Source organism: Vespa velutina, chromosome 7, assembly GCF_912470025.1.
Source record: "Vespa velutina chromosome 7, iVesVel2.1, whole genome shotgun sequence".
In the NCBI taxonomy this organism is placed as follows: domain Eukaryota; kingdom Metazoa; phylum Arthropoda; class Insecta; order Hymenoptera; family Vespidae; genus Vespa; species Vespa velutina.
In genome coordinates this window covers 6,692,579-6,702,578 of record NC_062194.1, presented here as the reverse complement: position 1 = coordinate 6,702,578, position 10,000 = coordinate 6,692,579, and the positions used below count along the sequence as shown (strand labels likewise).

At 33.1% G+C, this 10,000-nt stretch overlaps 1 protein-coding gene and 1 long non-coding RNA gene across 3 annotated transcripts in view; both read right to left on the bottom strand.

The window, feature by feature from the left end:
- LOC124950291 (cAMP-specific 3',5'-cyclic phosphodiesterase) overlaps nucleotides 1–10,000 on the bottom strand; it is a 333,991-nt gene that overhangs the window by 249,048 nt on the left and 74,943 nt on the right. The window lies entirely within an intron of this gene.
- The window catches only part of LOC124950295, an 11,396-nt gene continuing 7,248 nt past the window's right edge, over nucleotides 5,853–10,000 (bottom strand). Inside the window, exon 2 of the long non-coding RNA XR_007101312.1 lies at nucleotides 5,853–7,316. This is a non-coding gene — a long non-coding RNA (uncharacterized LOC124950295). The remainder of the gene's footprint in view (nucleotides 7,317–10,000) is intronic.

The following is a 10,000-nucleotide window of genomic DNA, read 5'->3' as shown; positions in this document are numbered from 1 at the left end:
TATCCAACTTACCGAGAGGTTCGGACCTTTTCGAATTAATTCGATAACGACAAGTCGTCAAGTTTTTAGATTTTGATCTTATTTAGAAAAATCTTGATCTTCAAGCTTCAATGTAATTTAAAAGATAACGAAGGTTCAAGCGAAAAAGTCGAAGTTAAAGATGACGTTAAAGTTAAAGATGAAACGTATTAAATCGACGACAGGAAAAATAGAGAAAGAGAGAAACAACTATAAAAAAAAAAAAAAAGAAAAAAAAAGAAAAAAAAAGAAAAAGAAAAAAAAACGAAAAAGAAAGAAAAGAAAAGAAAAGAAAACATTAACAATTTTATATATTTAAACGTAGAGATAATATTTAATGTAGGAGTTGCTTTTACAGCTTAAACTAGATTTTCTACTAACTATGTATGCATATATATATATATACATATATATACATATATATATATATATATATATATATATATATAAGCACAGATGTACGCTTCGTGCTTTATGATATGAGAGATACTTTGAAAGAGAAAAAGAACGTTTATTTTTCCTTCGACTCCATTCATTCATAATCTATATAACCTCTAATTTAGATGTACGTTGTTGAAGAAACATACATTGAAATTACGCTGTTATCGCGAATGTGACCTTATGTAAAGTTGATATATTTTGTCTTTCGTTTTTTATCTCTCTTTTCTCTCTCTCTCTCTCTCTCTCTCTCTCTCTCTCTCTCTCTCTCTCTCTCTCTCTCTCTCTCTCTCTCTATCTATCTATCTCTATCTATCTTTATTTCTATATCTATATCTATCTCTATCTCTATCTCGTCCTTTCTGTCTTATGAACAACCACCTGTTATTTCTACTATATTTTTATTAAAACATAAAAAATTAAAATTCTTTTTTCCGAATAAAACAATAGATCTCTCGTGTTTTTGAAGCACCCGATAATATAATTATATATCATTAAGTAGAAATTAGTATTAATCTGATGATATTAACAAATACAATATCTCTTTTAATAAAACGGCAAATTTTCATATCTGTACATACATACATAATATTCATGTATATACTGATATGAATATATTTTCCTTCTTCATTAGAATTGAAAGATTTTAATCTTGTCAACGTTGCGTTTACAAAAGGTGTCAAATAATAGTCTCCGAGAACGTTGAATTAAATTGGAATTTCGTGCGTATTATCATGCTAATGTCCGTACGTACATATGTGTATGTGTGTGTATAGGACGAGAAAACACGTCGCAAGTCTTACGTGGAAATAGGATTCCTGTCTAAAGTTACAATGAATTTTCATGGTATATACTCTCTCTCTCCCTCTCTCTCTCTCTTTCTCTCTCTCTCTCTTTCTTTCTTTAAATATATATATATATATCTCTCTTTCTTTCTTCATAATATCGCGAATATCATGGCATTTTCTATTTCTTTGAGTGGATATTGTCACAATGGACATAAGAAGGGTTTCGTATCTTTTGATAATGCTGAAGGAAAGTTAAGAAGAAATGACGAATAAAAAAAAATTTCAACCATTGTTACTAAAGCACTAAAGTTCTCTTTATCTCTATGCAAAAATTATATATAATATCAAACTTATATACTATAAGTATAATTATATTGTACAAACTGCACAATATTTAACAAATATCAGTTTAATCTTCGTAATATTAGCTGACAATTAATTTTGTGGTAAAAGGAAAAAAAGAAAAAAAAAAAAAGAAAAAAAAAAGAAAAGAAAAAAGTAAAACAAGACTTCTAAAATATACATACATATGAGTGTATAAGTTCAAAAGTATTATGAGAGTTGGTTATAGAGTATTAATGTTATCATTATAGTTGGTGTATGTATATCATGGAAACTTGTATTTTCGAGTCTTTGTTAATAATATCTCTTTATAAAATTTAAATTCCAATAATAATGAAAATGAGATAGAGAGGATTCGCGTGCACGAGAGAGGGAGAGAGAAAAAGAGAGAGAGAGAGAGTGGGAGAGAGAGAAAGAGAGAAGCCGATTTCAGCAGTCGAAGCTCATTTCATCAATCGCTCCAAGCGATAACCATTAGTACAAAACCGATGTCCATTCGCCATTAACGTCTGTTCGTTGCGATCTAGAAGAGGAATCTTTCAATCAGGACTAAACAAGCAATATCGAACCGAAGCTATTTCCTACAAAGCCAATGTGATCCTGTATGCACTCATATATTCCCCACGATATATATATATATATATATATATATATATCGCTTTATCGAACGTTCCATTAACTAGGATTATTATAATGCTGTAAAGCTAGATAGAAAAAAAAATCGGAGAGAAAGAGAGAGAGAGAGAGAGAGAGAAGAAAATCAATTATTTAAAATGTTTGAGATTATCTTGAAATTGTCATCGATTAATCAACAGCGATATTAATTTTTAACAAGTTACATGTTTCATCATCCTAAAGATAATCGTAGAATAGTTCACTGTTCGTTCATCTTAGAATTTCGATCAGGCAATAAGTTCCATCCAACTTGTGACTTCCATGCAATTACCGTGCCGTTATTAGTCTCACGTATCTAATCGCGTCTTTAACAAATGTGTCATCTTCTTCTTCCTCCTCCTCCTCCTCCTCCTCCTCTTTCTTCTCCTCTTTCTTCTTCTTCTCGTGCCACCTTCCTCCCCTCCCAACCCTAGTTAGCAAAGCTTCGACAATATCCGGACGTAAATTAACGTGGAATAACAGTGAAGATTTGTCAGATTTTTTTTTTTTTAGACACGTAAGTAAAAGTATTTTATCGATCGATCCTTATCCTCTCAATCTTCGTAGATATAGTTGATGTCAACCATTCAAGGCTCGTTCAAACGAATTTCCGGAGGTTTGAAAAAAAAGGAAGCTATTCGATTTTTCAAGAAAAGGTCCGATACTATCATATCATCGATTATACCGTAGTATCACGAACCTTTCGATATTGTCAAATGATGCTACGTATTATGCACAGGCTTCGTTGACTTTTTACGATACCTTCTAACTTCAACTATAACTATATATATATATATATATATAGATAGATAGATATATGGTTCATCCATCTTTTCCTTCCATTCGATCAACATACGTCCCTTCTTATCTTTAAATCCTGCGATCCCTTTTCGTAATTTGACGCGGTCCGTTACTTTACCCATTTTCCAACCATCTCCTGACCGCACTAGTAATTCAGAATGAAAGGGAAAACAAGCGAACGAAGTAGCTTTCTAGCGGGTTTATTGCTCCCGAAAAGTATAGGGGAAAAAAAAAAGAAAAAAAAAAAAAAGGAAAAAGAAAGGACTCATCCGTTGAGGAAAGCTAACCCCGAAGGATATTCGGTTCGAACAATTTATTTCAAGTATGTTTCGAAAAAACGCGATTTTCTTTTTTCACCGGATCATTAACTGCATTTTTTCTGATTTCCGTCGCATTTATTTTCGCATCCGAGAAAAACGCTAGAGTATTTTCAACGTGTAAAGAATAAAAAAAAAGTGAAAGAGAGAGAGAGAGAGAGAGAGAGAGAGAGAGAGAGAGAGAAAGGAGTAAAAGTTATCTCGGGAAAGTTTACTGATTTGAAAAGTTAATCACGATGTTGCTTACTGTGTAAAATACGCAACCATTAATTCTATAATAACAATTTTATTGAAATTAAACACAAAGAAAACAGAGAATATGCTTTCTTCTTATTAGGAGCTCTTTGAGATATTCGAAAAGTTTCAAAAGGTTTTTTATAATAACGCATAAGAGAAAATAAAAGCAAAAAAAAAAAAAAAATGAAAAGTAAGAAATAAAGTAAACGGAAAGAAAATATCGTAAAACGATCGAGAGTAGTTTAAGAGTAAAGAAATTTCACGAAATATCATCAGTCAATCGTAAGATTTTTCTTTCTCGAGCTTTCAAACTTTTGTTGAAACATTACTCGATATCAAATCAAAATGGAATAAGGAGACAGAGAACAAGACATTACGAATGAAGGACATGAACAAAACTGTTACGTAGTCACGCGATAGTCAAAAAGTAAAGTTTTGACAGCAATGAACAAAGTTAACGGGACAAGCACCTTGAAGTATCAAAGATTTTTAGATAAGAATGATTACGACGTCGTCAGGATCGAAAATTCATTTGTATCTGTCGTATGAACGACGCTCGATTAATCGATCAATTAAATTAATCGATTAAGCGAAATTTTTTTTACTTTCATTTCATCCGTCAATATTGTAAAAAAAAAAAAAAAAAAAGAAAAAAAAACATTTTTCAGAACATTTTATTACGACATTTAGGAATTTTCATATTTATTAAAAACGACTCTCCTTTTGATAGCCAAAAAAATCCTTATAAATATAAAAACAAAAAGTGAGTGAGATAGAAATTGTTTGAAAGAATTAAAAATGACAAATTAATATATCTGGTTGACTGACCTCTCGCGCGTATTTCGACCCTCCTCATCGTCCTCTTCCTCGATGTCGTGTAATCTTGGGCTCAGTCTGTGTTGAGTCCCACCATCTTTTCCGAATTCTTCCTCCTCGTTTCTCAGCTCACACTCCTTTTCCTCTTCATCATCGAGATCGTCAAGATCCTCATCGAGTCCACCGAGTGGTGCACGATTTTTCGAGTCCACCGTGGAAGCAATTTGTTTTTGTTGACCCTTCTGTTGATCCAGACTTTTCTGTTGCTGGGATGATTTTTTATCGGAATCGGAATCCTTTCGGTGATGTTGTTGTTGTTGTTGTTGTTGTTGTTGTTGTTGTTGTTGCTGCTGCTGTTGCTGCTGCTGTTGTTGTTTTTGCTGATGTTGTTGAGAGTGCTGATGTTGTTGGTAGTGATGTTGCTGCTGCTGAAGCTGCTGGTGATATTGTTGTTGATGCTTAAATGTCGAAGCAGCGCCCTTCTTGGCCTGGGGGGTGGCCCCCGAGACAGCACCGCCACCCCCACCCCTGCCGCCGCCGGCGCACGGCAGGCAGCAAGACCACGTGCCCCCCACCTCGACACCCTAGCGCCACTCAGCGTCAAAACATTCAGGGCCGACTTCACCAAGCTCGCACTCCTCTCACTTTATTGAGGGTCAACGTCTTTGAGATCTTTTTCTCTTTTACTCTCTCTCCCTCTGTCTCTATCTCTCTTTCTCTTTACTACACTCTTTATTTCTTTCTTTTTTTCCTTTCTCACCTTATATCATTCACTTTGACGTCAATTTCTATTAGCAATGATATAATGAAATCGTACGATTCCGTCGTTCCTATAAAGAGTTCTCGAACGACACGAATGACATATCCGCACTCTCGAATGCAAAGGTAAGAAATTTAATCTACTCCCAGAGATACATATAGCAAATTTTTGTAAAACTTAAAAAAGAAAATCTAACAGATTTTTTTCTCTCTTTTTCCTTCCTAACATACACCGGCATTCGCTCGGGATATGTTATATGAACGCAACTACTTCTTTCCAAAATAGTCTTTCTTTCCGTGATATGAAAAGAAAAGAAAAGAAAAATTTAGAAAAACTCAAGAAGGATAAGATATATGTATATTCATATATATAAATATACATACATATATATATATATACAAATATATATCTTGAGCGTTCTTTTCGTCTTCTTATATCCTTTCTTTTTAAATTTAATTTCAATTTTTTCAATCTCAACGAATATCTCTCTGGCTAACGTTAACCTACGTTATAGAATGCATTTAATACGTTATATCGAACTTCTTCCAAGAATACCAAGGGAGCTGATTGAATAGTTTGATCGGTAAACTTCGCAACCGTGTTCTAGTTTCTCCTAAAAGGTCTCTATTTCTCTCCCTCTCTCTCTCTCCCTCTCTCTCTCTCTCTTTCTCTCTCTTTCTCTTATATCTCCAAGTAGGAGCAAATGCTTTTTGGCCGTGGATTCACTTTACGAGCTCTATTATCTCGCACTACGTTCGCTCTTTGTGCGTTGAACAGGCGAAATATATAAGTTGTAATATATAACGGAGCGCACTATCATCACCACCACTACCAACACATTCATAACTCTTTGTAAACTCCGATATCGCAAGTTCGTCTTCTTTCGGAGAATACGAGAAAAAAAAAAGTTGGCATACGATTAAAATGCTTATTATTAAATCTACGCTTTTATGCGACCGCTTTTAATCTCCTTTCGTCGATCATCTTAAACGAACAATTCCACAGGTTATCATTTTGACACAAGAGACTATCATTTTGACGATATATTCTTAACGATCGATTTTTCTTCTTTAGGCTTTTATATATATTGATTGTATGCATCAAATTTGATCGGCTCTCTCCCTCTATCTCTCACCCTTCTTCAATTTTCTTTGTCTTCTTTTTCTATAAAAGTCAATCGAACTTCTTTCCAATTTTTAACGCACGCTCGATCGTAGTAACGTTTCTTTCGGTGTCACCTTTCTATCCATCTTCCTATTCATCCTTTCACGTGTATTCTCGTTCCTCTCACACAAATCTCTTCTCATCCCGATATCACTCACGCAGGATAATACCCAGTGATACGTCCTGTGCACGCAAATATCACGGATTCTTTCAAATATAGCCGATTCTTCACTTACTTCAATCTTATTCAACACTTTAATCATAGTCATCGTGCGTCATCACTACAACACATATTGCCTTGTTGCTGTTATTGTTATTGTTATTGTTGTTACTGCTGCTGCTGTTACAGTTGTTCGACAAGAGTGCACTTTCACGCGCGCGAAAAAAAAAGGTCAAAAAAAGAAAAAAAAAAAAAAAGAGAGAAAAATACACAACCTACGAAATTCGTGGCAATCCTCGCAAGAGCAGCTTAGTATTTATCGAACACCCGTTAAAGAGCTTTGAATTTATACTCGTACTCTTTCGAACAACACAGAACTGGCTTTCGATTAAATTCGAGCATCGAACTATCGAACGAACTCGCAAACGCATTTCCTTCTTCTCTTCCTCCTCCTCCTCTCAGTTTTCACCATCTCTACGTAATAACAGTCGACATTATCCTTCGTGAAAATGCGATAAATATTCGCGATCAAATCGTAGAATCGTTGTATGCACTTCCAACGATTTCGTACTTTGTATCTTATTATCTTTCTCTTTCCTCCTTTTTCCCCCCTATTTATTTCATAGTACTTATTGTCTTGTTTACCAATCGAAGACACTATTTAGAACACAAACATGATTGTCGATTGTAGGAAAAGGAAGTGCAACGCGTGCATACTCGCTTATGCGTACATATGTTGCTTGTTTCATTCTATTTTCTTTCTCTTTCTCTTTCTCTTTCTCTCTCTTTCTCCCTCTCTCTTTTTCTATCCAACGTGTTATCTGTAAAACGTAGACAAAATAGGAAAATAATAATATTTGTTGAAGAAAAATCTATGGGAAATCTATCGTCAAGGAGAAAGATGTCTAACGTATGTAAATTTCTTTTTTCTTTTTTTTTTCTTTCTTTTTTTTTTTTTTTTTTGTTTTTTAAGAAGAAGAAAATATAGACAGTTTGTTAATAAAACGTATCGATATAAATTTGCATTCTAAAATAATATTTGATTTGAAAAAGCAAAGTTAAAAAAGATATATAAAAACGGCGGAATCGCAATGATTAAAATAAAAGATATTTCAATGTTCAAAAATGCCTACGACATTTTCTTTAACCATGAGCTGAAGGGATCGTTCGTATTTCCTCGACGTTTTTATAAATTCATAGTTTTCGATATATCTGAAGCATGCTCTTTTCTATAAAACATTTGGATTAAAAATAATGGAAATAATTCTGAAAAAGGATCGATAAAAAAAAAAAAAAAAAAAAAAAAAAAAAAAGAAAGAACGAAAGTAAAAAAGATCATAACGACGATAATAAATCTGTGTGATACGTCATAATCGACTTAAATCAAGCAAGTTAACGAACAATTCAAAGAGCTTTAATAGTTCCAATTAAGACATAGTTGTTCGTACTCGGTAATATTAAGACGAATCGTCGTCTCATGGCTTACGTATATATTGACATCAACAATGCGCTAATGGCCATTTACTCGAGTACTCATTGTCATAAGAACATTTGCGAATATGTACTACTTGAATTATTATTCACTTAAAGAGACAACGAGATGATAACAATTAACAATCAAGCTTTTACCGACCTTTTAACCTTTCGACGCTTCTAGCGTGAATTGAAAAAGTAAAAAACGACGATGAGTAATAACAAGGTTTAAATGTCCTATAGAGATTGGAATGCTTAGGAACGAACGCTTCAACAAAGAACTGTGATTAATGGTAACTTTAGAATAAAAACAATGATTTACGATAAACGAAGGGCGTGTCCCGTTTGTGACCTTTTCTAAACCCATAGTCTTCGAAATCTAAAATACAATTAGTTACATGTAGTTAGTAAACAATTGTCAAAAAAGGTGAAAGAAATAATAGTAAAAAGTTAGTTATTAAAAAAATAAATAAATAAATAAAAAACAACGGAATACGAATGATCGGCATAATCAAAGATAAACGCTGATTCCCCAAGAGGATGAGAATAGAATTTTTAATTTCACCGCAATCTATAGGAAAAAGATCTGATTAATCGCTTAAACACAAATTACTCGGAAAAGTGCAAAACTGCCGTCGTGTCCATTAGAAATTTACTCTCACCGCTTCGTTTAAATTGAAATTTGCCAAGATTCTTTCCTTATCATTTTTCTCCCTCTCTTTCTCTCTCTCTCTCTCTCTCTCCCTATCTCTCCCTATTTCTCTCTCCGACGCTTGCAATTTGATTAATATAAAGAAGGAAAGAAGCCTTTATGAAATGGAATTACACGAGAGAATTCGAGAAGCGAAAATCGACCATCGCAAAAAAAAAAAAAAAAGATTAACAAATTAAAAAGAAACAACATGATCTGTATTAAACAATTTTTTTTTTTTTCATCATCTCGAAACAACATTATTGAGGCAACGTTGGATGTATGAAAAACCATGATTAAACCTAGGTAAAAAGAAAAAAAGAAAAGAAAAAAAAATCGAGACTTTTACATGCATAGGACTCGTTAGTTTTATCACGAGAAGAAAGGAAAAGACCATATTTCGTGATTGGAAAAAAAAAAAAATGAAACAAGGAAGATTATTAAAGCTCGAATCAAATCGAAAAAGAAGTTTCCCCTTAACCCAAGGGTATTCTCTATTTTACTCGAAATTCGATTAAAGACTTCCGCGTATCGAGTAAATAGGAAATTAGATTATCTAGTTAGTTACTCGCCCTCTTTTCTCGTCGATACCGAAGAGGAAAGCGAGCTGATTCTTCGTGGACTAAGTTTCTTCGAGAATTTCGTTGTGAATGGTTTTCATGAGATCACATTTATTCCGAAGTAATACCTTATTGTGTAAAGAAAAAAAAAAAAAAAAAAAAAAAAAAAAGGAAAGAGACGAAATCGATCAAATTCGTCTTCGTCGTCGCGTAAATCGTGACAGGATTAAAATAAAAATTCTACGACTTTAGTCGTTAAGCCATCTCTCTCCATCGCCAAAGCAATCTCGCGGTATTACTAAACACAGAGAGCCTTGCTTGTAAAGCAAGGAAGCTTTCCTACATCGTAACTCTTGACAGCTGGATAAATAGGTATTAGAAAGTTTCCAAATTAATCTGGAGACAGTAAACTTTAAGCTCACTCTATGTGTTCCCAATCTCATAATTAATTAAACATAGTTATTAAATATAGTTTGATTAAATCGCTTGTCCTCGACCAAATCATCGACGATCGTCTTATTAAATAAAGATGAATTTTGCAATCTGTTGCATCGACCCCACTTTATTTATATTCTTTATTTGATTTTTTCTTTATTATTTTTTTTATTTTTTTTATTTTTTATAATATTTAATTTCATTAAACTTTAAAAACAATGTCATTTTCTTTCCTTCGTGAAATTACTCTAATCGAGATAATATACATACACATATACATATATATATATATATATATATATATATATATATGGTACGTGAATTCATCTCTTCATTCATTGAAGTG